This window comes from Accipiter gentilis, chromosome 32 (assembly GCF_929443795.1).
Source record: "Accipiter gentilis chromosome 32, bAccGen1.1, whole genome shotgun sequence".
Lineage (NCBI taxonomy): Eukaryota > Metazoa > Chordata > Aves > Accipitriformes > Accipitridae > Astur > Astur gentilis.
In genome coordinates this window covers 11,921,735-11,949,684 of record NC_064911.1, presented here as the reverse complement: position 1 = coordinate 11,949,684, position 27,950 = coordinate 11,921,735, and the positions used below count along the sequence as shown (strand labels likewise).

The window sequence follows — 27,950 nt, the reverse complement described above, 5'->3', positions numbered from 1 at the left end:
GGGAGTGGGGGGAGACGGGACCGCGCAGGAGTGGGCGGGGCCGGCAGGTGGCGGCGGCGACGGCGGGGGGCGCGCGCCGGCCGCTGAGCCGTTGGGGCGGGGCGGGGCGGGGCGGGGCGGGGCATCGCCTCAGGGCCGGCGGGCGGGAAGGGCGGCGGGCTGGCGAGTCGCCCGGCCCGGCACACTTCACCTCTCCTGAGGCCCCGGGCGGGGCGGAGAAAGGTGGCCGGTGCTTGGGAGTCCGGCTTATAGCGCGTCGTGCGCCGGTTTGATGACAGGGAGGCTGGAGGGGTCGAGCCTGGCCGCCTCGTCGTGGGGGGGAGGAAATGGCGCCGTGCCCGGGAACGAGCTCTCGGGACAAGGGCTGAGGCCGGCTGCCTTCCCTGAAGGGCTTCCCGGCGGCGGCCGATTGAAACGTCTGTAAAAGATCATGGGGGTTCCCCCCGAACGGGGACGGCTCTCCCGTTGTATCTGGCCGCCTTCATGAAATACGGAGTGAAGGAGAACCAGATTACAGACTTAGCGTCTCAAAGAGCCTTTGATGGGGTTCTTTAGGCTGTCAGGGAAACAACGGTCGGTGTTAGGCGCTGGGTTGGCTAATCCCTTTCTAATGACTTGGGATATGTGAAGCATTTGCGACGGGTGCAAAGCGATGCCGGGTAGTGGAGACTAGAGGTAGCTATAGCTATACGTCCTCCTTTAAAGTCACTGATAAAGCTCGGAAAAGGAGCAGCGAGCAGCAGAGTGTTCGGTGGGGTCTGGTGATAAAACTGTGGCAGCTTTTGCATATTTCTGTCTTCCAGCTTAACTGACGCTTCCGAAGGGAGAGGGGGAGAGGGAAGGTCTGTAAACAACTGAAGATGGATTTTTTTGTGTGTGTGTGCTGGTTACCAAAGTGGATGGTGTAAGGAAAGGAACAGTATAAATCCTGAGTGTTTTGTACCATGATCCACTCAAGTGTAAAATCACAAATTCTTGCCATTTGATTACAAAGAAATCACTGAAATAGGCACATTGTAGACAATATCCAAACTTGTCAAAGTTTAGTAAAAGAAGAAAAGGTCCTGCTTGTTTTGCATTAAATGTAGACTTTTGAAAAATCTCTTCTCCTCTCTAAGGGGAAAGTAAAAAATAAACATTTTTCAACCTGAGAAGTGGGTAATCAACAGTTTAGTAATAATAAAAAAGGCATCTACACCAGCAACAAGAATAATTGGTTCTATTTCTGCGTGGAGCATGTTTCTTTTGCTCCAGGTTATGAGCTGATTGCCAACTGATGAGCAGCGCAGCTTCGCTGGCAGGCAAGCCCTCCGGTAGCCTCTGTGGAGGAGCATAAAACTGTATTGAGCAAGGTGGACTGTTAACTCCATGCTGGCATGCCATTCTTGCGTTGCTGTACAGGCTGCCAGCTGATGCTTCAGCTCTAAGGAGAGAAGAGACATTACCTGTGGTGGGGTACAGCGTCTCACCCATCTGGGTAGGAAGGGGCAGGATTGGTGCAGTTCTCAGCCGTGCTAGCCCACAGTTTTGCAGGCTGCTTCAGTGGCAGTGAGATGAACCTGTGAGCCTTCCAGCCAGGGGTGGATGCTGATGATTGATTAGGAATGTTTTACTCCTAGAATCACAAAAATGTGTTTAGACCTAAGTTTTGCCTTTTGTTTTGTTAATGGAGGTTTTTTTTCAATACAGGTGAAAGAAATACCTACTTTGTGCTCTTTATAAAAATTAATCTATAAAGGATAGAATGACAAATGCTGCCTGGATCATATTGTGATAGAAACAAGTTATTTGCTTAATATATTGCAAGTTCTTGCCTCCCCATTGCAAAGATGGGTTTTCCAAATGTATGAAAATCTTTTTTTTTCCCCTCTACATGCATGAATACATGCAATATACTCATTTTATGGCCAGCTAGTCGCACTGTTGAAGAAAATAGTGACTTACATAAACAGGAATGCAATTAGCCTATCTGTGAGAACTATAACTTAGAAATACAGGCTTTTTTATTGTTCTTTTCCCTTCTTCCTTTCCAATTTAGTCCATAATAAAATTACCATTGATTTCAGTGGCACAGGCTCAGGCTTTGTTGATGAAAAGGCAGGTGGGAAATGGTTGTGATGCAATTTGACTTTGGCCCCGTTAGAGTTGTTTTTGCTTGGAGAAGCTCTGGTCTTGGTGAATTTTTCGGCCTTGGCTGGGGAGGGGAGATATCCTCAGCTTGGCTGCCTTTCTCCACTCTTCTCGGAGAGGAGAGGTTAATCAGAGCTGTGGCAGAGATCATGCTGAGCTCTCCTCTCACATGGCTGTGTAGGAAAGAAGCTCTTGATACTGTTTTCAAAGAAAGGAGGAGCAGCCGCAGAGAAATTTCAGAAGCTCAAGGGTTACGCTTGTGTGCACACAACGGTCATGCTGTTGGGAGGCTTGGCAAGGTTAGTTGTTTTAACAGTAAGATGAGAATATTAGGAGTTCAAAAATCAGGTGACTGGCCTACATAATACTCATGTGAAAACATACATACGTTTGCTGCTTCTTGTTGCCTCTCTGAGGTTGGCAGTGCTACCACTCTTTGATACAAGCGCTTCTAAGAAGGATGAGCATTGTGTCTAAACTCAAAACCCCAGCTTGCAGGAACTGGAAATAGGTTTCAGAAGTCTATTGTGGCAGCAAAGGCAAAACTACTGTAGGGAGAAAGCTCGGGCAGTGGGTTTGCTGGAAAGAGTAACAGGACTTCTCAGGGAGAGAAGCACTGCTTTCATATGGACCTGATGACTTGCACGGTTGCTAGGTAGACTATAGATAACCCCTGTATAATGTATCATTCTCCCAAAGGGTGACAAACAAAGTTGGATTTTTTAAGTTATAAAAAAGGACGATGAAGCTTCAGTTCTGATTGAGGCTGTTGGTTCCTGCAATCTTATAGATCCTCCATTTCTTAATATTTAAGTGCATGGATGGAAAACGGTGTATCTGATTGTGGACTGCAGTCATTATATATGCAAAATTGTTGTATGTAGATAACAGAGTGTCTTGAGTTAATACTTCAAGGTAAATAGTACTCCCCAGGCACAATTCTCAAAATAACAAAACAAATTCCAGGCACAATACAGTGGTGCATTTCATGAGCATAGTCAAGCAGAAGCAATGAACAGTGCTGAAACCTAATCCAAATTGTATTCTTTTGTACAGTAGTACAAAAGTAGTGTGTGTCACTAAATTATATGCTCTGGGAGGTTCATTTTGAGTTACAGAATTTTGCAGTTTGCGAGGGTAAGAGGATAATTCAGCATAAAATATAAACTGATTTTATTTGATAGGTGTGTTTTATTTTTCCATTTATAGTTGATCAACTATAGTTGATCTGTTTCTATACTGCCTAGTTACCGGGGTTATGACATTTTGTCAAAACTTCTGAATCTGCCATTGAGCACTGTTTAAAAGGACTGACATTTCAATAATCTTGAGACTACTGTTGCACTTTCCTGTTGGCTCTTTGCTAAGAGGTAGGCAGTGCCCATTTGTCAGGTAGAGAAGGATGGCTGTGTTCATATGTGTTTTTCAGGCTACTTAAAAACAGATTTCTACTGTATTTTCATTTGTGTTCATTCTCTTAATTCAGCAGGTTTCAATCTTCTGCCATTTAAAGCCAATGACAAATTTTCTAGTAGTAGTGGGAAGAGTGGCCTGGTAATTTTCATGTGTGCAGTTGGCTCTTGCCTCAGGCTTTCTTGTGCACCGGCAATACCTTACACACACATGCAGTGTGGCACTGGGACTCCTGTCCAGCTGAGCGACCTGATGTGTGTGGCATGGCTGGCCCATACATTTAACTTGATGACTGGCTCTGCCTGGCTCATCTTGTCATGGAGCACGGGCAAGGTCTTAGAGCCACCAGGGAAGTGCCTGGCAGGAGGATCTGGTAGGCATGCAGGGGAATGATGCCCTCGCGGGGGGCTGCCCACCATTGCAGCCTGTCTCCAGATGTCAGCCTGCCCAGCTCCTGCTATTGTGCATCGTGTACTCTGCTGTGTGATAGATGTCTGTCATGTTGCACGAGCAGCATGGTAGTCTGCTACGTTAGGACTGTACTGCTGTTGTAATGCACTGCTTAGTCTGGCTTAAAGGATGTTTGTGCTCAAGAAAGGCTTGGGCATTCCCAGCCCAGGAGTACTGCCAAATCTTTCCAGTGCAGACGGCGCTGAGAAATCAGAACATCATCTTCTCCTTCCAACATTGTTGTTAATATACTTTGTGACTCCAGGCAAGCCATTTCTTCTCCATGTCTCAGCTTGCCCACTTGTGAAATAGCTACAGTAGTGATTGTACCCCTCTGTACATGAATATTTATCCAAGCATGCAGCCAAATATTTTAAATTGGCTCCTCTTTGTTACCATAATGGGGAGCCTAGAAGCCTAACTTCTGATAGGGATTTGTTGATCGATCAAAAGCTGTTGATATTTAGCCCTGGAGTAACAGTGTTATAGAGCTAACGGGAAGGACAGCAGACGACTTTCTATTTCCAGAGAAGTTAAACATTTACTGTTCTTTGGAGCTGTGGGACAAATGTTCAGTGGGAGGGAGGCAGACAGTATCGCACTCTGCAAGACAGCCTCCTAGCTATCCTGTGTTTGTGTGTTTTAGAGCTTGGTCATTCCATTTCTCTGTCAGTTTTTTTATCAGAGAACTCTTTAATCACATAGGCACCTCCTGGACTTGACATTTAAGCATTCTTTTAATAATAAAAAATAATGGCACACAAATATAATGCAAAGATTTCTTGTTAATCACTTGATTTATAAAGTGTTGCGACATTTAGCAATGTTATAGCCAAATGCCTATGTAAATTATGAGTAATAAGAGTTTGACCTCTTTCATGCTTTTCAGAAGACATCAGAGAATTAGATATTGTGTTGGAGAGTTCCCACACATAATATCAGTTATTGCAGTGCTGCATATTATGACCTTACAAAGCTTCAACCTTGTATTTAATAAAAGTTAAGGTATGTATTTAAATTCTAATGAGATATCATGCATCACTATACATCAAAAGCATACCAATAGCCAAAAAATATTTAGACTTTTCCATTGTAGCACTTGCATGAACATAAGACTTTTTTAGGATGTTACGATAAAAGTCCAATTGAGAAATATCCATGACCTTTTAATCACAAATGATTTTATGTCCTATATCTTTATTAGTGATTACATTATTTGTTGACAGTTCAGTACTTCATGACACAAATCACTGGTTTGTGAATTGTACAGTGCTATTGTACCTACAGTAGAGCCTTCTTTGCAAAAGTGTATGTGTGTGTGTTAGAGGAAGGGGGTTTGTGGCTGGTTACTGCACAAGTAAGTGCTCTGCTTGTTTTCTGTTTATTAAAAGGGCTACAAAGGGAACCAATTTAAAAAAACCACTAACCTTTAAGTTTTAAAATTATAAGTTATGCCTTTTTTTTATCTGCTTTGTTCATAGGATTAAGTTTGGCAACTATTTTTTGAATGGTAGAAAACATATAGTAACAGATTGAGAGTTCTCTGTCAGTCACTCTTGGCTTGTGAAACAGTGTACCACTGTGAGACAGATAATCTCTTGTGCAGCATGTAGTAAAGTACACTACAGTTCTAATTATACGTTGTGAACAACTTAAGAAAAGAAACATTCTCCAAGTCATAAAATGGAATCTTTGATTTTATTTGAATTTACAAAAGTCCCCTTTCTTATAATAATGGAAAATAGGTTATTTTTTAAATGCTGAACATAGCCATATTAGCCTGAGCTTCTTTTTGGGCTTCTTTACTAGCAATGTTGATATCCACTGTAAATTTTAAATTGGTTTGTCTTTGTCGGACTGGAACTAAAGCTAGCTAAAGGCCTTGCTATCCTCAAGAGAGTGTATTTTCATTATCATTGTAATTAAGTTAAATACAACCCACTTTACTATTTCAACCATACAAGCTGCATTTTTTTTTTCTGTGGGTAAAAACCCGCGTTGTTCATGAGTAATTCTGAAATAGGAGCAAAACAGTAACATCCTTTCTGGACCCCATATCTTTGAAAAGCTAACAAAGGAGAAAGAACCCCTGATCTAGCGCATGGCAGTGAAGTGATGAATTGCACTGTTCAATCATTGACTTGCACAACTTGACAATACCACCCATAACCTGTGACTTCTCCCTGTCTAACAGTCCCTGAGTGTTACTCACAGAATTTGAAAAAATACACGTATGCTGGAAAAAAACAAAGTGAGCACTTACTTCAACATAAAAGTACTTTTGGCCGAAAGGGTTTATCTGTACAAACACCTAAAGAGATGGAGAGAATATCAGGGAAGTAGATCTGATTAGTCATACCCAGTGGGAGAAGGACTGCAGCTGTGAAGTATTCTGTCCTAAACTTAGAAGTAGACAGCTCGATTGTATTTAACTGCTGCTGGCTAATACATTCAGACAGTGCAAACTCTCACGCTTTTCTAAAGACAAGGGTGGCTACCAGAACATGCTTAATTGCAAACGCTTTTTAGATCTGCAGCTGTGGTCAGATAATGTTTAAATGCTGACCCTCACTCTCAGAAGTAAGGACATAGAGAATTATGCCTGAGCTGCCATTCTCCAGCCGGACTTTGGATGTGAAGGAAGTTTCTGGGGTAAGATGCTATCCAAGTGAAGTTTCGTTCTTGTGCAGCTTCTAGAATGGGATAATTTATTTTTTTTTTCTCAGAAAGGATAAACTAGCGCTTTTTGTAGCAGTTAGGAGAAACTTATCTGAACTCTACCTATGTCACAAAGCTCCGAGATGTCAGTTTTGACAAAAGGTTTGGCTTCGGGGACTGAAGAGTTGATGACATGTTTAGCTGTGTGACTGCAAAGTTGGTTGACTTCGTGAGCTCCCGTGATTAGTCCATTAAAACTGAAAGAAAAGTACAGTGAAAAGGCAGAATGTTACATCTGTAGCAATGCAGGAATACTGGTCCTTTGGTGGTTTATAGGATATTTTGCTTATGGGCAAGAGAAGCAGATTGCTCTCAGATGCCATAGGGGAATGCACATGGGCAGCAATTCTGGCCAGTGCCAGTTTTGGAAGGTCAGACAATGTAGGTTGAGGGTGAAATTGCCTCTGTGCAAGGATCCTAGTTCTCGTGGAAGCACAAACTTCTTACACCTAGCTAAATACAGCCTGTTGCGCCAGAGGGATATGCAGCGCTTTGTGTGGAGTCAGGCAGCACCTGGCTGAGCAGTTGTTTAGAGATTTCTGTGGGGTACAGACCACATCCTGAGATCTGCATATAGCCCACAGTTCGTGCAACTTACGTTTTAGCTTAGAAGAAGGTTCCCAGACCCACAGACTGCAGAAGTAATAATTGACATCTGTGGCTTGTTGCAGTGCTGTGTGAGTCTGCAAAGCGCTAAAAATTACCTTTCTGCGCAGCTGTAGAATGCAGAAGACATAGTAGAGTCTCAGTAAATCCTAGCAACGTTTTATTTTAAGTTGAGGTTCAGCCAGGAAAGCTGTCTTTTGTTTGTTTGGTTTTTTTAGAGAATGATCTGGTCCTGAAAATGGGCATTTCTTGTGAAAATGCCTTTTCAACAAAGTACAGCACTGTACAATGGCACCGTAGCACACACTGAATAAATCATACGGGGAAATGACTGAGCTTCACCTTTGTACGTCACTTACTAAAATCGGTTCCTTCAGGCTTGAGAGCATGGTTGGAAAGAAGAGGAACAGCAAAGCTATCTCTCTCCCTCTAGTGCCTACAGAGCCAGACTTTTCAGAGAATGACAGCTCAAAGAAAGACTGAAAGAGATGGGAAAAAAAAAAAAAGGTGTCTTTCTGCAGTGTATTTAGGACAAGCAAAAGCACATCCACAGCTAATTTTAAGCAGCCTTCAGAATGCAGTATAACACCTTATTAACTCACTTGTAGTTAATCCTTGCATTCTGGTATTTTTAGATCCATCATGCAATTCAGCAGTACTTTCAGCCCATGTTTCCTTTGTAATGGATGACACTGCTGTATTTCTCGTTTAATTTAGAATTAGCTTTCTGACAATAAGCCTTGCTCACACACAAAAGTTATACTGATTTAACTAAATTAATTTAGAAATTGAATTAGTTAAACATGCACACTCTTCCTTCTCCTCCCCCTAATGTGGCCGTCTTAATTTGGCTAAACGGTGCCCTTTGTCGCAGTCTAGGTGGAATTGGTAAAGGCCTGCCTTCAGCACTTGCCCCATCTGATCCTCTGCAATGGGAGGAGGGTCCGGTCTAGTTGAACCTCTTGCAATCTGAAACTGTAGGAGGGTAAAGTCACCTTCATAGATTTAATGCGCTTTGCCAGAGGGCTACCTCCCTTCATCAGTTTTGCAGTGCCAGTAGCCCTGCAAGTACTGGATTGCAGCAATTTGAATGGATGGGGTTTGAGGCTTCTGAAGACGGTGCCTCTTGCTTTGGTGGCTTATTATTTTTTGATCACATGGAAACTCAGGGTATGGCTGTATCAAGCGTAAACAGTCCTATTTTGTCTGCGCCTGGTTTTATCTTGATCCAGTATCTCCCAGCCAGGAGGCTTAAGTTAGCTTTGGGCTGCCTCTAATGACCTGCAAATGAAAACAAAGTCCTCTAAACCCTGGTTTCTCTCTGTTATGTATTATCTAATCAGGGCGCTCTGAACAGGCCTTTGGAAACCTGTTCTCTGCACAAGCGCACAAACTGGACTTATCAGGTAGTTTGTGTTAAGGCTGCTCTGAAGCAGAGAGAAACTTAGAGGTCTTCTGGATGATTTTTTTCCCAAATGTATAATGTGCTTACTTACAGAGACATACACAAACCCCCCCTCTTTCTCTCTTTAGTGTCTTGTAGGACACTAGTCAGAGATACAGTACATAAAATACCAGTACAGCAAGAGGTAAGAATTTAGAACAAGGGATGGTAGTGTCCCACTGAACATTTTCTGGAGGAAAACAAGGAATGCAAACCAAAAGCAATTCCTCTTCCTTCGGCTTGCTAGTATGTAGGTAAAAAGAAAACTAGTATTTCTAGGAATGGGTTTATATACATGGGAAGCTGCTGGGAAATCAGTGAACATATGTACTTAAAACCTGATTATTCTGCACCTTTCCCTGCATAGATCCTTTCATTCCATACCAAGAGGGTCCTTTTGCAGTTCAGCTTAATCTGTTTCTAAAAGGTGAAAAAAACCTTGGAGGACCACATGGTCCTCCAGTGCAGAATATCTGCTGTTCCAGAATAAGCTGGTCAGATCCATTTCTCTACGCACAGAAGTTTTAGCTTAATTGCAGTTAACAGTCAGAAAAGAGCAACAAATCTCTATGCGTAAGAGGTATTTATCAGTCTAAAATGTGACAAGAAAACAATGAAAACTTCCCCAGAGAGTGCTGAGTCTGAGCCCTCATCTCGAGCTCTCCATTCTACCCCAAAGTTTGTTGTTAAAGAGATTCACAACTTGTGTTTGTATTATATCACTGCTTTGTAACGTTACATTACATGAGGAAATTGTTTCTAGGACTTCACTGTGCTGGTAAATTGTATACCCACCTCTTGGAGAGGGAGGCAAAAGGACAAGTGAATGACACAGCAAGTGTTTATCAGTTGCAAGTATTTTACGTGGGTGCCTGAGTATGTGTGAATTTAGACTCTTCACATGCCCTGAACTGCATCTAATCTTGATGCCCAAAGAAGCCGATGTGAATACAGCTCCTGTGCACATGCACTAACACGGGTAGTGGAGGTGTGTGTCTGTGTACACAGTAGATAGCAGCAGGGAGGGCTGAACCTGACCAAGGCCATTATTCTCTCCTATGATAAGAGAGAAATCACAATAAATCACAATTTTCAGAAAGTGCAGGACAAGTAGCAAAGAGCAGTGAAGATGGGGGCTGTCATCCGATCCTCCCCCCCAAAGTCAGAAAGCCTGTCTTTTAGCCCAGAACAATTTCATTCAATAGCTGTTTAGTCTCTCCTTTCAGAGTGCTGTTTCATTTTCAAACGCAAAACTCTCAAACTATCTTGAAGTGATTAACTACCCTAAGCAGAGAAACCTACAAATGGTATTTCTCCCATCTGACTCCAGTGACTCAATATGTCAAAAGGCCTTCCCTACTCTCCTAATTTTTTAAGGAGTCATCTGAGCCCCTTCTCGCAACGGCTGATAATCTTCTACAACCCACAAATAACTGTTCTTAAAATGGGTTCATCTCTGAACAGATGTGGTTTGCCTTAATATGTATCATGCTACAACAGGAAACCAGCTTGCTACAGAACCAGACTCACTATTTACAGTAGTCCTGGACCATGGGTAGAAACTTGTGACAAATTTTGACTCAGAAAAAAAAATATGTTAGTCATAGGAAACAGGGAGAAAGTTAGAGAAATGAATAAACTGTGGGAAGCCAGAGGAAGCCGGACTGCTTTTAAATTGAGGCAGGAGAAATATGATCCGTAACTTGTCATGACTAGTGGGAGTAAGAGCTAACTAGGATACCGATTAGGCCACTGGAGGAACTCTGGTTTAGGGACTCTTACTAAAAGGTGCTTTTTATTGAACCTATTGCTAGGGCAGGCACTTACTGCTTTAATATCTGTAGTTCAGAGTGTATTTTTCTGCGTGCATTCTGAGTGTAAAAAGTTATAGTGAAGATAGGAAATGAATGTATTTCTGCTTAACCCATGAAGAGAGGCTAAGAGCCTTGCTGAAATAAAGTATCTTCCACAATTTTTGTAATCAGAATAGAGATTACATTTTGAGGGACTCAAAGGTCTCTGCTTAGCATGTAATCTTGCACCCTTTGCACTGTGCGCTCTGCGTGGGCTTCTGTCACAGACTGAGCATGACAGGCTGGGACAGAGCACATAATTTCTTACTGTCATGGGAGAAACAGAAATGACAAAAGCATTTCCAGTACATTGCTAGGAGGATGCCGAGATGCCACATATACATTCAGAAATTAGTCTTCTAAACAGAGAGGACCTGCAATTTCCGTAATTGCTGGTTTGGTGCTCATGTCCACAGACCAAAAGAGAGGGAGCTGTCTTCCTCTTAGGTAAGGAAGGATGGTGGTATCAGCAGGGAGAAACCACTAATCCAAGATGAAGGGCATAGGGAGAAGTCCTCTTTGTTTTGGAAGAACAATAGGAATTGGTTATGCTCATTGCCCCCAAAGTCTTGCTTTAGTCTCTTTTTTTTTTTTCTTGCTTTGTGTAATCTGTACTTTACAGATTTATGGAGTATAAGATTATCTCCTTTGACCTCCTCTATATCACAGACCATTCAGTTTCACTGAACTAACCCTGTTACTGAGCGTAACATGTTCAGTGAAGTATACCTTGTCTTTGACATAGTGTATCTTGAAGAAAGTGTGCGGTCTTGGTCTGAAGATATCAAAAGATAGAGCAGGCAAGGTTTCATTTCAGAGAGGAATCACTTTCACAGTTTGACAACGGTGCTGCTCTTGGCTCTGTTTCTGCGCTCCTCCACTAGATTCCATAACAGGGCAGGTCATAGTTGACTCTTAATGGTTTTCAATATTTCACATATTTGCTGTAACATCCTGAGAGACAGATTTTCCTAGAGGTATAGAGATGCTGTGCTTGAAGTGGGTCTCTATAATACACTCGTGCTATGAATTGTGGTAGAACTTGCCAGCTGAGCATAGAAGGGAAAGAAATTGAAATATAAATTCATTACTGCATAGCTAGAACAGTGAGGATAAATTCCCTCTATTTCCAGGCATCTATATTATATTCCCAACTAGGGATACCGTTAGTGGAGACAAACTGAGCTCTTCTGATCACTTTCTGCTGTGAAAAGGGTCAATCCTCCTTGCTCTTCACACTCCCTCCTACGTGATCCTGACTCACCCTTAGGCTGACTTTCATGTTCACTGCACTGATCCAGCTCATTAACCCATCAGAAAACTGTCCCTTTTTTACTTCTCTGGATTTATTTTCTGCCAGTTCAGTGAGCTGAATCAGCTCAGCGAGGGGTCAGGTGAGTGTCACAAGTCCTGTAAGGAAGCATGGGTGAGCAACGTAGAGGTGGAATTAGTGGAAGGGAGAGGAAAGACACAGGAAAAAGCACGCTGATCTCACCTTGTCTGGTTGTGTCTTTAGAAAGGTAATTTCCTTAGAGTTTCTGGGGAGTCAATGTAGAAAAGGGAGTTTCTTCAGAAGGGTGGCTAAAAAGGAAATAAGGGGAAGTGATCTAATTTAGACGCGTAGGTTTGGCAATGTAAATATGCCTGTTCATTACTGCGAAGACCCCTGTGGATTAAAGCTTTAAAACACGGTTAATGAGTAAATGCCTGGAAAACCAAAATAATGGTCTCTAAATGCAGAAGTAGTCTTCGGAGAGCTCTAAAAGGTCTCAAGTACAATCAGAAAGACCGTGTAAGTCCAGAGAGCAGAGCATGAGCACCAGGTGAATCGGCTGTGTGAAGTCGGTGTCGAGCAAAGGTTGGTGAAGCTGATGTCACTTGGAATTTGCTCAGGCTCTGCCTGAAGAGAAAATCGGGAACGATCCTCTCGTGTACATCTTGTTTTCAGTAGAGTAGAGTTTCCCCTGCCGTTCCCAGCGTGCCACCAGCTCTCTTCCTAACTTTGTTTCTCTCTTGCTCTTTTAACTTCTGCCATTATTTGTAAAACTACTACTGAAAATGACCTACATAAATAAATAAATTGAATGAATAAATTATGAGGGAGAGAACGAATGTGTGAGTGTGTGTAGGTGGATAACACAGAGAACCAGGCTGGTGGGAGCAGCAGGAGCTATCGGTTCATTTGCTGTCAGCGGCAGAGCCCCAGGGAGGGTAAGGACATTAAGTACCTGATTGTGCAAGGTGCCTTCATCTGTCATTTTTGGAGATAATTGAAAGCATTTCCTTACCTTGCCAGTAGAGGCTTCAAGGAAGGAGGAAGGCAGCAGCAGCCTAAACCTGTGATTTTCAGCCTTTTTTTTAAAGTTTGCAGATCCCTGAGGATTTCTGCTGTAACGAATCTTTTCATAATTACCTTTCATGGAGCCTTTTAAAATAATCAATGGGCCCTCAGGGGCCCGTGCAACTGAGTTGCTGGCTTTCCGATAATGCAACACAGGAGAAACTTCCTTCTTGCAAGAGCAAGGCTGGAAGTGTAATTTCAGAGTTGATATTGGTTGTATCCTCTCAGGTACAACCTTTTCTCCGTGGAAGACACTAGCCATTATGTTAAATAGCTGAGCCACTGGCGCCTTGCCATGCCACCGAACCCTGGGACATTTTCTGTACGAGAGCATGAGGTGAACTTGCAGTGCAGGAGGGGTGCAATGCTCCCTTGAGATTTGCCACATCTTGTCCTAGAGATGAAATGTGCTCATTGCGCCGTGTTGTAGAGCCATGCGTGCTGGCAGCTCTTCCCTTCAGGATGGGCCATATACAGCTAGAATTCAACCGGTTGCAGAAAGACATTGGTGGTTATTAAATGGATAAATATAGGGGGGGGGAAAAGTGGTTTAATTATCAGTGGCATTTGCAGTAGGTACTTAGTAATCCTGACACTGCAGCAGTCCTCTCTTTTTTTTCGGAAGTAGTTCAAACATTTGTATGATATTTCCAGAGTATAAGATTGTATTATTGTACTTGGTAGACTGAGCAGCTTTTTAAAGAATGCTTGGAGATGTGTGTCCAAATCTGTGTATTTTGTATGAGTACAATTTCCTCTTGCCTTTTCTAAGTATGTGGCTCTATAGAACTCTTCATAGGAGCCGAGGCATCCCTCACAAATGGTAAATAGTAGGGCTAGAGCTGAAGAAATTGTCTTGAATTTCCCTTCAAAACAAGTGTAGCTTGTTCCTGTTCACTTCTAAAAGATCCAGTTGTTGCCCTGACACAAACTGACTCTTTGCAGTTGTCCATTGGAGCTGTTGTGGGAGATCCAAATGACACGCTGTGCAGCCAGCCATTGGGTAGATTATCCACTCCCCTCGAGAGCACTGGAAGGGAAAATAGGACTTTTCAATTTTTTGCAGTATTCAGGGTAGCAGCAGAGGAGAGAATAGGATATAAAAGATGAGGTATTGTTGGTTGCAGGCTCTGCCTTTGAGAAGATGTGATGTTCTGAATCGATTTTCACTTTAAACTTGGCAATTGTATGTGCAGGAATAGGGAATTACAATAATAAAGCCTGGAATTCATAAATACACTTATAACTCTGGTCAAGTGCAAATCCCTCAGATAGTAAGAAAGGGGCACGGTCTGCCTATCAGTCACAGGTAGAACAGTCTCTAGAGATTGCTCTACAGTGATTGCTCTTAATCAACCCTTTATTCAGCTGCGAGATGCTGTTAACATATAAAGTAGGCCAGGCCGTCATCTGACTGTTATTGACAGCCAGTCCAGTGACTGAGTCTAGAGTTTGTTGCAGATCTGTGTCTAAGCCCAAGGTTACCTAAGTTAACACAGGAAGAAGGAGGCGAGAATTAAAAGGAGAATTTGGGCAGTTGCACCAGAAACCTCATTATCGTGAATCCGTGAGCCTCCAGAACGACTTGTGAACGTCCCTGCCAGGTCAAAGGACATTGCCCTCCATTCCTGCGGAAAACACTGCTTGCTGTAGGACCCGATGGGTCAACATCACTGGCATACTGCACGAGCTCGCTTTGTGCCAGGGCTGTGCAGCAGCATGGCCAGCCCTACCAAGTCGTTTTGAGCCTGGGCTGTGGCCGGTACTGACGCAGGAGCTGTGTTCCTTGCTGCCCTGGATGTGCCACTACCTTTCTGTATCTTTCCTTGCCTTGGACATCTTCTCTTCATCCTCACAGCATAAGCTCTTGAAGCAATGGAAGAAGAAGTGAGTCTTGGCCATAGGCTGATACAGGCAGCAGTAAAAATGCTGCCCTGTTAAGAGATTATGGGTGTTATCTTTGATCTGCTCTCTTTTTCAGGTGGTTGAAAACAACAGAAATATAAAAGTATTTACATGACACGGAACCCTCCATCCTGTTTTCAGAGAGAACTGAGCCATACAAGTATGTAAGGCCTCACTGACAGTCAGCGGGCCGGATCTTACAGACTATTTTAGGTGGAAGACCAAACACCATGCTTAGTGGGATTTCTAGAAGATTTCATTGCTTAAGGTTCACACTGATTTAAGAGCAGGCACCTAACTACATAAGCACTTTTATAAACCTATCAAGTGTGCATTTGTATGTGTAGATGTCTAAATATTTATTTTTGTGTGGTGCTTAGTAACTCTGAAAATAAGGCTTACTATCCAGCTCCAGCCCAGAAGCCTGCACAGTCCTGCAAACACAGCCCTGCCTCTCAGCAGGGGTTATTAAATCTGGCACCACATGGAGCTAGCCCAGATATATGACTTCTCAACCAGAACTGTACTTGGATGCTTTTAAAAATGCTACCTTATTCAGCTAGAACAAAAGAACTGGAGTTAGTCCACCACCCTGTCAGTGCCCTCCGCTCCTTTGGGTAAGGATTGTCTTCATTCACCGTGTTGAATATGGCATCCCTGAGAAACAACAAAGGTAGCTGCACTGTACTCTTTTCCAGGTATATCATTGTCAGCTTCCTCGTATGTTTCTCAATTCTTGAATCTAAAAAAAAACTATTAAGAAAGCTTAAAAGGATCAGAGATAACATTTACTTGTTATTTACACACCTATTTGAAGTTAAATAATTCACACTGCCTCAACCACATTGCCTGATAATCAGGACAGCAATATGGAATAGTATGCGCTTCTCCCTTTCACCTCCACTCTCTCCATCAGTGCTGCAATCCGGTACCCAGAGCACCATCCTGAATACAGATTTTCTTTTTCCTGCTACGCTTATTTCCTTTAAGGCATTTTTTCCCCCTCTCGTGGATTGACAGACTTATCAACACCAGCTAAGATTCATTTAATATGCCTAACATAAGCCAAACCGTATCCTGTCCTGTCGCTCTATATTCTTTCCTCAGAAAGAATTGGTTTTAGCTGCAATTATTTGCATTATCTGCTTAAATATTTAGCAAATGCGATAGTTTGGTAGTCAGGCACTGCTGTAACCTATTCCACGTTTTAACTCTATAAGCCAATTCCTCAGCTGCCCGGTTGGATTTTTGTTTTGTTTTTCCTCCTGGCTATCGTGAGACGATGTCCCCAGGAAGCAGGAACAGAGCAGCACCTGGGGCTGGATGCTGCGCTCCCCGTGCCCGCGGCTCCGGCAGAGGTGTGGAGGGGGATCCGCACACAGCAGCCCTGCAGAATCAATCCCAAATGCCAAATGTGGAGATCAGTATCACGCGGCAAGGCTTTGAATTTTCATTTTCATTCATTAAAAGGCAATCAGAAAGAAAGAAGCTCCGTTCTCGGCCTCCTAAGTGCTGTCACACTCACTCATATGCGCGCATCCGTTGCTGCCTTTATAGTTAGTATCAAGGGATGTAACAGCACAGTAAGCACGGAACTGTACCAAATTTCCCTGGATTATGGAGTATATTTTTATGGATCCTGTTGCAAAAGGATCCTTGCCATTTTTTTTTTTAGGTTTTAGTATCTTGCAAGAATATTTCTTCTTTCCCTGTCCATTTTAAAATCTCCTCTGGCATTAGGCAAAATGATTCCCTTATTAATCCCCACGGGTATAGTCCTAGTTTGCTGCAGATTCTCTGCTGGGTGTCTTGGCTTTTCCCCCAAATCGTCACAAACTCTTCTTCTGAATGTGCTTATCCACCTGTAGGAGTACTCTCCTAGGCTACTACAACCTTCCTCCAGGCAAGGCTCGATAGAGCAGCTAGCTGTCGGGCAGCAGCACGCACAGGCGCTTTAGAGGCATCCCTTTAATCTGAGGTTACAGGTCACTTTCAAGTGCTGGTGGACAGAGTGCAGGCAAGACTGTCAAAGGTGCCAGCTGAATGCAGAGCAGTCACATGGATATCGCCTCTTGGTGATAACAGCAGAGGAAAAAATGCCTTTACTCACTGAAAAGGCTGTGGCAAGGCATGCCCAATTCACAGTCCTGAAATCGAATGAAGAAAAGGGCGGACTGGCATTTCTTTCCCCTTCTTGCTGTTTATAAACCTGTCTCTAACACACTCGAGGGCTCTATGTTCCGTTTCTGATAGATATGCAAAAGCCTGCCAAGGGTAACTTTGTCTGGCTTCCAAGCTAACCCAGGACCATATCTGGGACATCCTGAGTTTTATGCCCTTGATATTGGCACATCAGAGTACGTGACGTCAGAGGATATCCTGCCTGCAGCTTCCCAAAGTTACTGGGACGGCTTTGTGGAAGAATGTGGCTTTTTACAGTGTGTCACCGATAGACAGCGGTGACACTGTCACTCTTAGGGAAGTGACGGGGTTCCTGCCTCAGCAGCGTGTTCACTTTGGCGCATGTGTTCTGGTAAAAGTTAAAAAATGCTTGTTAGAGAAATTCTTTCAGTGTACAACTGATATTGGCACATCAGGGACATAATTAACATTCTGCTCACGTGGAAGGGAAATGTTAAAAAAACCCCTTCAGCTTATTCCTAGTATTTTTGATTTATCATTCGCCAAATGTACACTTTTAAAATTGTAATACTTGCTTAAGTGTAGGATGGTTTTTAGATTGTTTTTAAAGGTGTTTTTTTTTTCCATTGGCATATCCCAATTTGCAAAAAAACCTTTGTTTCATTCTGGTGGTGGACTATGCCCAGATTTAATGGGCACCACCTGGAACGATGGAGCCATTATCAGTACATATACATGTACGTACTTCATTCATGAAAGCACCAGCCTCAGCTCTTAGGGATGAGCAGTTCTAGTCCTTGTAGTTTGCAGGCAGGTACTTGTCCCTGTAAAAAGAATGTCCTCATGGTACGGGAAATCTGTCCCAGGAATATAAGAACAGGCAAGACTGCTAGAGATAGGGAACTGTGGGGAATATGCTTGCCCTCTTCTAAATGTTTCTAGGCATCCAGGTTTGGCCATTATTGGAGAAAGGGGTGCTGGGCTAGATAGACTATAGGTCTGAGTGGGATATTTGTTATTAGAAGTGGTCAATGCCTGAAAGAACCAGGTGACCAGGAAACGATTTTTTTCATGCATTTCTGCATTTCCATTGGCTTCAGCTGAGATGGTAGGTCTCGGCTCAGAATCAAGCTAACGGCTGAGAAGTGTTTAGGCAGTGCAAGCAAGTATTTTCTGTTCCTTTTTCAAGTTGTTTGAGTCCACTGAATAGCCTCCACAATCTATTTCACTGTTAAGAAGCAAGTATAAGCCACATACTGTGGATTACGCGCTCTGTCGTGGTCAAAAGGTGGCAGATGGAAATGAAAGTTGGTTAAGCAATCAATTAGAAGAAGATGCTTGTCATATAACAAACAGAAGTGACTCATGCAATGTCCCCTTCCCCCTCCAGTCACTGCATGAATCACCACACCTGTGTCCAAGGAAAGGTCAATTCAGTTTCTCAGTTCTTGGATGAGTTTTCAATTTTAAAGTACTGCAGGATCAGGACATTATTTAGTGTGAAGAGTTGTACAAGCTGTTATTCAGTTTTAGCATGTGACTACAGTACAATTCTATTAGAACTCTGTCTCAAATACACTCAGTGTGATAAACATACATCTTGACTAGCTCTCACTGCTGACGCAGATTTTCCTCTTCCAAACTCCTTTGGTGTCATCTCTTGCTCTGCCTTGTTAATTTTAATTGTTTGCCTTAGAAATGAAAAGTGAGGAGTTGAAGGAAACAACATTTTTGCTGGAGGAAGTTCAGACTCATTTTAAGATGGCCAAGGATTTGGAATTACTAAAGGATTACTCTTCACGATACCAGCTGCAAACCCATCCCAATTAGGCTAAGAGGGGCATTCGCTTTTTTTGCTACTCCCTCACATTTGGGCTGTACTGACCTCTTCCCTGTATCACTCAGAAGTTAAAGGGAGAATATGTGCTGCTCTGGAAAATTTCAACTTGTCAGAAATGACACGGTGTTGGTAGCAGGGAGGCTTCCTTCATGCCATCACCTGGCTTCTCCGTGACTCTCCTCCCGCTCCCAGCCCCATCTGTTTCCATACTACGCGCTCGTTACCAGGGACTGGAAGAGTACAAGAAGAAATTCATCCTAGTATGGATTTCTTTCAAGGCACATTTCTCTCATTCCTATTTTGTCTTGATCTTCTGTTAACTATCATAAGATAAAATCAGGCAGCTTGACATTTTTATTGTGTTTTCCACCCAACAGGTTGGGTTAACCTATATGAGACTCCCGTACGTAACTTACCCAGCTAATTTACGTGGAAAATACCAACTTTCTTGCCCTAGCTTGGATTTGAGTTTGAATAGGTATCTCGGTGTAAGAGCAAACCTAATTCCAAAATGAAGACACGCTTTTCCCCCCATCTGAAGTAGTTTGTCTTCCTGCACAGAGGTAATATAAGGGAACATATATGTCTTTCTGCTGTTTCATTTTCCTTCTTTCAGTTGTACACTCAAAAAGCAGGGGGTGAATGGAAAAGAGATGTCCTGGCAAATCTGGTCACTGCCATTACCATACCTGCCAAATGAATAAGGAGGCAGCGAGCCTTTTAAAATAAGGTGTTTAGATTCTATACGTGGGATCATGCTTGATATTTTAAAACAAAATCCACCTATTTCTGTCTGCATCTCATGCAAGACTGCACACATCCTGGAAAAATCAATTGAAGGGTTTCTGTGTTATGAAACATAGGCACTTTTTTTTTTTTTTTTTAATTATTGCACTTAGCTTAAGGCTATGCTTCTCTGTGACTGGCTAACCTGGATCTGTTAAAACTCCTTTACAACTCAGAATTCAACAGCATTAGTAGTTTTGATTGCACTAAACTGTTATTGAAAATGCTTGTGCTGAGTCTGACTTCAAATATAACTAAAGCAACCAGAATGTAGCTCTTCCTATTGATTATTTAGCCTGAATACAAATTAATAAGGATGTAGTCCTCCATCTTTGTGCTTAAAAAGAATTAATTTGCTTATTTGGAGGGGCCAGAAAGTAAGTTATAGTGAATGAAGTGGAAGGAGCACTTTTGCCCGCTGGACTGTGGGTTTGAGACTGAACAAAATCATTGGCAGTTTTGCCAGAGAGGGTTTGAAGCAGCCCATCAAAATGTCTGTACGCAGGCTGGCCCTGCAGCATAGGAGCAGCAGAATGCACTGCCACAAGGGAGATCTGTCTAGGTATTTATACCATGCTCATTGCCATGGTAACAGAAAGCCTTATGCAATGTAGACATTACATATAGAAGTGTTTGTGCTTTCCTGCCTCTCTCACACTCACTCTTTCCTTCCCCCCCCAACACTGGGGCTTTCATGGATGCTTTTATAGCGAGGAGGCCCCGTGCCAGAGAGTGACTTGCACCGATTCCCAAAACCTTGGGATTCCTGGGCCAGACTGGTCCAAGAGCCCTCCCCAGGGATGCGGGACGTGGCAGCCACGGGGCGGGATGCCCTGAGCTCAGACGTCGGTGGAGGGCTATCTGCCAGATATATTGAGCAGTTACGAAGGGATGAGTACCAGAGTCATGTCCTCACTCCTATACTGCGAGGAAACACGGGTCTAACACCGTGCTGCTCTCTGGGCCCTAAAATGGTTTGGAGCGTGGATGTGCCCACTTCCACAGAGCCGAGCTTGGTTTTCAAACTCTGGACTAGCACACATCATGGATTTCCTGCTTCTTTAGAAAAAACATTTTCTAGTTGAGCAGCCACATCCCAGAATCATTCAAGATGGGAACTCTCCTTTCTGTGGTCATATCTGGCACTGACCAAAATGTGAATTTTAGATAGGTACGAACCATGTTTTTGCACCTCCATACCTCACCGGCATGTCGTGAGACTTTTTTTTCATTAATATCACTGTAAAGTGCCTGGGAGCTTATCAAATGAAGCCAATACCAATAAAAGTATCCTAACTGATTTTAAAAAGAAATTAGTCTATTTCTGCTTCTGCCTATAAAGAAGATCCACCCTAAGAGTTGGGTAATTGTTAAGCTTTGACCCTCTTAACCCAAGTCTATATAATTTGCAAAGCCGGGTTTAACACGATGCTTCAAGTTAATATGCTGATACAAACTAATTTTCTAAAGAAAAAGGCTGACTACAGGTCTTCAGAAGGAAATATTTAGAAATGCTCTGCTTAGTTTTATGGCAGTCTGTTGTACTAGCCAAGGAAAATGCAAGGCCGGGTTTTGGGCATTTTGGAGGAGTTAAGGAGACAGGAGTGCTTTGGAAGGAAAGTGCATGTTACCTCTTGCTTCCTGCGGACTTCTCCATGCAATAAAATATTGCTGTGATGGGGTTCAAAGAAATATACCTCAGTCTCCTTGACCAGTTGGAGAGTTTGTGAATGGCAGGGAAATTAAAAATCCAGGAGATTCTGGAATGGGGAATTGAGATGTCTAAAGCCAATGGAAAGGTGCATTGCAATTACAGTATATTGTTGTTTTTCTAAATCTGTTAGTCTATCGGTTTAAAAATGGTTGTATTGTTAACATAGTTACTTCTTTTGCTGTAGCTACACACTTAAGTAGGCATGATACAACACCAGAAATTGCTACCTGGAGATACGGTATTTTGTACACAGTATGATTTCTAATTGCTTGAATAATACTGCACAATGGAATAATTCCTTACTCGGTGAGAGTTGTTTCTCAGTGCTTGAGATATAATAACCTCTTGGGAAGTCACGGAGCTGCAAACTATAATGATCTATATAGAGCATTTTGCTCAGTCTGTACTTTTAAAATGCTCAGCATTCAGAAAAAAATGAATCAGGAGAAACTGGTAAAGTAAGTTGCAGCAACTGAATGAGATGGCTCTTCAGAATTATATATAGAACCCTTCTTAGACGCCCACAGTCCCTATATTAAAAACAGCGATTCAGAAAATCAGCCAGCAGATTCCTGAACCAAAGTATTGTGTGTAATTTTTGCAAGCCACATTTTAAAAGATGCATTGTTTACAAGACTGAAATAAGCATTACAAGACACTTTTTCAGTAAAGCCATTTTGAAGTGTAGTCTCTTTACTTGGATAAGGGCTCTTTTGATGTTGCTATTTTTAATATACCAGTTCAATTTGTTATAGGCATCCATGCATTTATAAAAATGACATTTTTTTTCTCAGAAATATGTATGAAACAACTCACCCGTGAACGTACACAGTAATATTAAAAAAAACAACAGAGTGAGCCTGAAAATAGTAGCAAGGACATATATCCAATGCCTACAGCAAAGAACCTGGAGCTGGAATGCTATTGTGGTTAAGCCTACCAGCAAGTCAAGTATTTGCCATCCAAATCCAGAATCACCTTCTGCTTTTTAAAAGACACGTACCACACTCACTGAAGGGGCTGACTGCAGCCCAAACTCCCTGCATCACTCTTCCAGCCCTCCTTACAGGTGAGGGGCCGCCTGAAACATTGCAGTTTGTCGGTCAAACCACAGCAGGCAAATGTTAGTTAAACTCCCTGGAGGGACAAAGCTGGTTTTTTCTCATCAGCTGAGTTGAGCTAAAGGCGGGGTCTCCCTGAAATGATACCACCTACTGTCCAGGCATAGGACCTCCCAGGGCCAGGGAGGTGCCTTAAGACCTGAGTGCCGAGGACCCAGCTGGCATCGGGACCCGGTACGGGGGCAGCAGCTCCCTGGTCCCAAACCCCACCAAGGTTTAGGATGCAGTCCGGAATAGGAGCTAGAACATTATTTAGAAAGCTGCGTTTTTTTCTGTATGAAGGCATTCTCGCCTCTTGCCAAGCAGTGAGACAGGTCAGAGTAAGAAGTCCCCTGCTGCAATACACAGCAAACCCTCGTGGACAAGAGCCCTGTCGGGGGGACCCACAGACCCGGTCCGGAGTGCCAGGAGTCGGACTGCAGCTCCTCTTTGCACAGGGAGCCAAGGGGATTGTGTGTCCTTTCCCTTTCCTTCGTCCTCATTCACAGCAGAGCGAGAGGTTGACGATCCAGTACAAGCAACACCGATGGTGGCTCTGCACGTTAGGTAGGAACTTCAGTAGACTGGAAGCAAAGGCAGTCCCAAATGCAAGCTAATACCTATTGAAAGGTCGTGTGCCCTGAAACAATTCTATACTGGCGTATGTTGACGAGCCTGGGTCTATTTTTTTTAATAAAGTTCTTAGTGTCATTGATCCACCTGCCTAGGAGCGTAAGCCCAGACTGCAAAGCTCCCAGCAGACTGATAGCTCGGTACCACCGACAGCCCCCTGCTTGCCCAGACCGAGAAGCTGTTGTGCAAGAGCTGCCAGCCCTGACAGCAGCTGCCCGGAGCGAGAATTCCCCGGAGGGATGGCTCTTTGCTCAAGCCCTGCTCAAAAGCCATGAAAGAGAGGAACTACCTACCGCAGAAACCCTCCTTCTCCAGTAGAGAAAAGCAGCATGTGACCGATTTGAATGCTCTTGCCCAGCTCAGTATTTAATTTTTGTTCTGAATTATATTCTAGACTCAGTACGGAGCAACACTGATGGTGTCTGTGCATATCATATGGGCATGTAAGTAGACTGCAAGCTGAGTGACAATTCAAAAAAAGATACACCTTAAGGATTTTTTAGGCAATTATGGCTACCTAGTTGGACTGAAGAACTGTAGCTATTTATATACCCTTCCTGGCTCCTCTGCTCCAACAGCAGTGGAGGAACTTTCTAAGATATCAGTCAATGTTTCATCCACTGCTATCTATGATCTTTCTCTGGACAGAATGAATGGTACGAAGGGCTTTTCTGGATGGAAACTAATGGTAACTCTAGCACTTCAGAGAAACAACAAGGCTTTGCCTCCCTCCTAGTGTTAGCAAGGAAGAGAAGTCTGCCATGTAGGATATGACATAACTAAAAGTAGCTTTCATATAGGATGAAAGTAAGGTCAAGAATAAGGTACACACTCACAATACCTTTGCTGTTTCAGACTAGAAATCAGTGCTGTGCCATCTTCTGAGTTAATGTGGAGATCAGGCTTTGCTGGACGCTAATATAAAGGGAGAAACCGTAGCACAAGGGCAATTACTGGCAGAGTTCCCGTAGACGTTAAGGAAAGGCAGAACTCATACAGAAGGAATTTAAAGCAGTTGGTTATATTTTGAGTGTGGCCTCTTGTGTACTATTTCTCCAGTGCTTTTCAAAATGAAGCTGGTGCTCGCAGAAAGGGCTGTCTTGCGGGCCTCCATTCCCCTGCAGAAAATCCCTTAGCAAGACAAGGCTTCCCCTTCTAGCCTGTCTCAGGCCTGTGCTGGAGCAACCTGCTTTTAAAGTAAGCGTTAGACCACGTCAGTGATTGAGCTTTCTGCAGAAATTGCCAGCAAATGGAACAGCAGCTTAGACAGGTTGGCCCAGTGGAAGTAACTCGGTTAAGGTCTGAGGTGGTTACCTACGTATGAACAGTCCGGGGCGGTTTCAGGAGGCTCTGGGCAAAGTCCACACCGGTGACGAAGACAGGAGACAGCCAGTTTTATTCTATTGCCATCACTTGGGGAATTAAAGCCCTTGGAGGTGGCACCAGGAAGACATGAAGTGTCAGCCCTCAGAGAAAGCTGTGTTCAAGGAGAAGGAGATTCCCCTAATAAATCTTTCACTTGCTCTCTCCGAGATGGTGTCAGCCTGCCACAAGTCTGCAGTACTTTCCTCTAAAACTCCACGTAACTCAGAGCTAGACAAACAAACAGCACTTCTACGAAACGCACGAGGTTCTAGCAAGTGACAATTGTATCGTTCATCCTTTAGAGAATACATCGGAGGTGTCCCGGCTGTGTGTTGATTTGTGGGAAGGGCTGCGTTTAAAACTGGGCTCTGGCTGTATTAGCTGACCAGTGTGGGGCATTGTGCGGGGTTGTATAATCTGAATGAAAGACCTTATTGTAATGAGTGCCGCTTATGGCATAGAAAATTGTTGTGAGATTTTCAGGCTGAAGTCTCGTGTTAACACTATTCCAACACTATGCTATTTGTGCAGAGATTGTGCTGTGTTCCCGTAAGGAGCTTTTGTAAGACAAGCCAAATGAAAGATGAGTATGCTGGAAAGGAAAAAAGAAAAGAAAACCAGTGTATGGATTGCAGAAGCAGGAGTATACTGGAAACGTCACCATCTTTTACTCTAGCCTTTCTACAGTGCAGGGTTACATCCACTGACCATAGCGTTTTTCTGTCTTCTATTATACATTCTTACCCAGCAATTTTGTGTTTGACGGTAAGCGCATGAAGAATATTAATGCATACATAAATTAGGACAAAACCCCAAAGTTGATAAAGCCCAATGTAGGCAGACTGGAGCATTAGAGAAGAAACCAAGGGAATAAACATAAAAGATCAAGACCTGACTTGGACTACAAATGGTTTAAACCTATGTCTGGACTACCAAAATATGTACAATCACATTAGATCACTTTTCAGATATTTGGAAGCAAGACAAAGTTTCCTCTGTTAGTAAATTATTCCCTTAACTGTCCACTACAGAGTTTCTTTCATTTCCTCTCCCAAACATCTGGCAGTAGATGCTGCAGAAGCCCACAGTCGGCAAGATACGCAAGCAGGGGCCTAACTTTAGTTCATGAGTCATCTCCGTGGCTCCAGTGGGACAGTTCAGGTGGTTAAAGTTAAGCATGTACTTAAGTACTTTGCTGAAACGAAATTAATCTGTGCCAGTGAGGGGTTACTGCATAGGTGGAGAACCGGTCCGCTGCGTAACTGCGTGTCCTTAACTGTTTGTAAAAGGGATTAATTTAAAATGTAATTAAAAGTCACACCTCTGCTGTGAGAGCAGTGATTCCTAAAGACTTTAAAAAAGTGGACGGCTGTCAGCCTTTACAGTCTCTCACAGGCCCCCAGTTACTATCGAGCTGTTAATTAGAAACACTTTAATCAGGTTCAGCAGAGCAGGGAGTGATTGCTCACCCTTGACTTAAAGGGCTCAGCGAGCCTGCGGGTCACGGATAGAAAACCCCTGCTCCAGAAGTGGGATGCCTGCTCCGTTACAAAAGTTCTGCTTTTCTGGTAAGAGCAGCTCAGTTACTGACCTATAACTACATTCCCAGGCAAAAATTTCAGTCGATGGAGCCATCGTTCACCAGCAGCCATTTCCACTGCAGAGGCACAAAACCAGGGTGCCTCCTCTCCGCCATCCAAACGTGTGTGGAGCTTAAAAATCCTTATTTTTTAAAATTCCATTTGGAGCCGTTTTATCCAGGCCACGGTGAGCGCATTCTCTGAAGCCCTGATCACCACAAGGCCTGCAATTAATTCTGCTCAGGCTGTGGTCTTGTCTCCGCAACGCCCCGAGCGTTTGCTTTCTCCCCAGCTCTACTGCTGCAAACCCAGCCACAGGTCACCAGCTGGCGGGTTAGGTGGGCTTGGGGCTTCGCAGCAGGCACATCTGAGCAGCACCCACTAAGAATACAAGACTTGTATTACCATGCCTATAGAGGAGCTGTATGATGCTTCCAAATAACCCTTTTAATAAAATCAAATAATTATTTGTAGCCGAAAGAATGGTTTCAAAACTCTTTAAGAGTATCTGTGTCACCAGTAATTCCTTTTTTCTGAATATAAAAAATGAAATTCAACTTTCGCCAAACACAGAGTAATTTTTCCTAAGCCCTAATATCTGTATAGTATTTCTCCTTGCACATTTTTCCCAACCTGTCAAAATCATAAGACCAAAAATTATAAAGCCAGCAGCTTTGCTAGAAAATGTCAGGCAGCCACACATTTTTCAGAAGAACAACAGAGTCTATTTTATGCTGGGCAGCATTGTTTAAAATTGAGTTTCTAAAGTCCCCGATTTTTCATTTCCAAGTCAAGGCTAATGGAGAAATTTCACTTCCAAAGGTAAGATATGGAGCAACTGAAAACAGGGATTTAGAAAAGAACTGCCATCTCAGCAATCATTTTGAACATTAGTATCTTTTGACATTTTAATACTGGTGGCAGTGATTCACCTAGCAGAGAGACTTAACTAGGATTTGCTTATATGTCTTTCAAATACTAAGCCTCAATCATCAGTCTTTCATGTCGCCTTTTTTTTCCTCCACAGGGTCTCTATAGGCATTCAGGGCTTCTCTCATCCCTTGAATCTTCACGTGGTATGGACTTTATTATTTACTCCCCATTCAGCATGAAGCGAATTTTCCCTTCCTTCACTAGTTTTAATGTCTGCCCGTTGAGCACGGCCTCAACTGGAGGCATGTTCCTGGGGTGGAGAACCCGAGCTAACGCCACGTGATGGTGTCTCCATTTCTACCTGGCTGTAAACTCTGCACTGCCCAGAGGCTGAGATGATGCGCGTGAAATGCAGATTGTAGCAAATGAGTTAAGAAAACGAGTGTGAAGATAAGTAACGGCATTAGAGGAAACTACAGAAGGGAATTTTGAGTTGTCATCTTTAAGAGAAGTTAGCTCAGGGGACTTTTTTTTGTACAGTGCATGGAAAGGTTGCTTTGGCCAGATCCTGGGGAAGGGATGCAAGACAGCATTGTCACACACTAATGCTCTCCTGCTGCTAAGCAAATATCATGGCCTTTATTTGAATACACATGCATAATAAATCTTTGGCAAACAACCCACAAAAATTACCAACAGTTTCCTTGAAATTAAGAACATTCAAGTATTTCTCCCTTGCAAGAACTTTTTACTGCAATGCCTCTGTTCTAGCTGAAGGGCCTTTTCCAGTCCTGCCACACAACAAAGTGCCCACCTTCCTTTTAAATCACCGCTGGCAAAACCTGAGCGGCAGCCTGCCAGCCTGGGCTGGGCAGGTGCCTGACTTCATTTCAAGGCAGGCAGAGGGAAGACGCTTCACGCTGTGGGAGACGAGCAGCATTGAAACAGCAAATGGAAATGACCTACCGTGGCAGAGGAGCGGGGTGGTAGAGTCAAGAAGTGAGGCCATTCGCTCCACGGGATCATCATCTGCACCATTTACGTACATATATCGTCC

At 43.3% G+C, this 27,950-nt stretch overlaps 1 long non-coding RNA gene across 1 annotated transcript; it reads right to left on the bottom strand.

The window, feature by feature from the left end:
* Positions 1-129: 129 nt before the first annotated feature.
* Positions 130-27,950, bottom strand: LOC126053103 (uncharacterized). The gene is made up of 5 exons (XR_007510266.1): positions 27,860-27,950; positions 12,903-13,985; positions 12,110-12,195; positions 11,344-12,024; positions 130-6,908 (listed from the first exon to the last, which is right to left on the bottom strand). It is a non-coding gene; the product is annotated as an uncharacterized LOC126053103 (long non-coding RNA).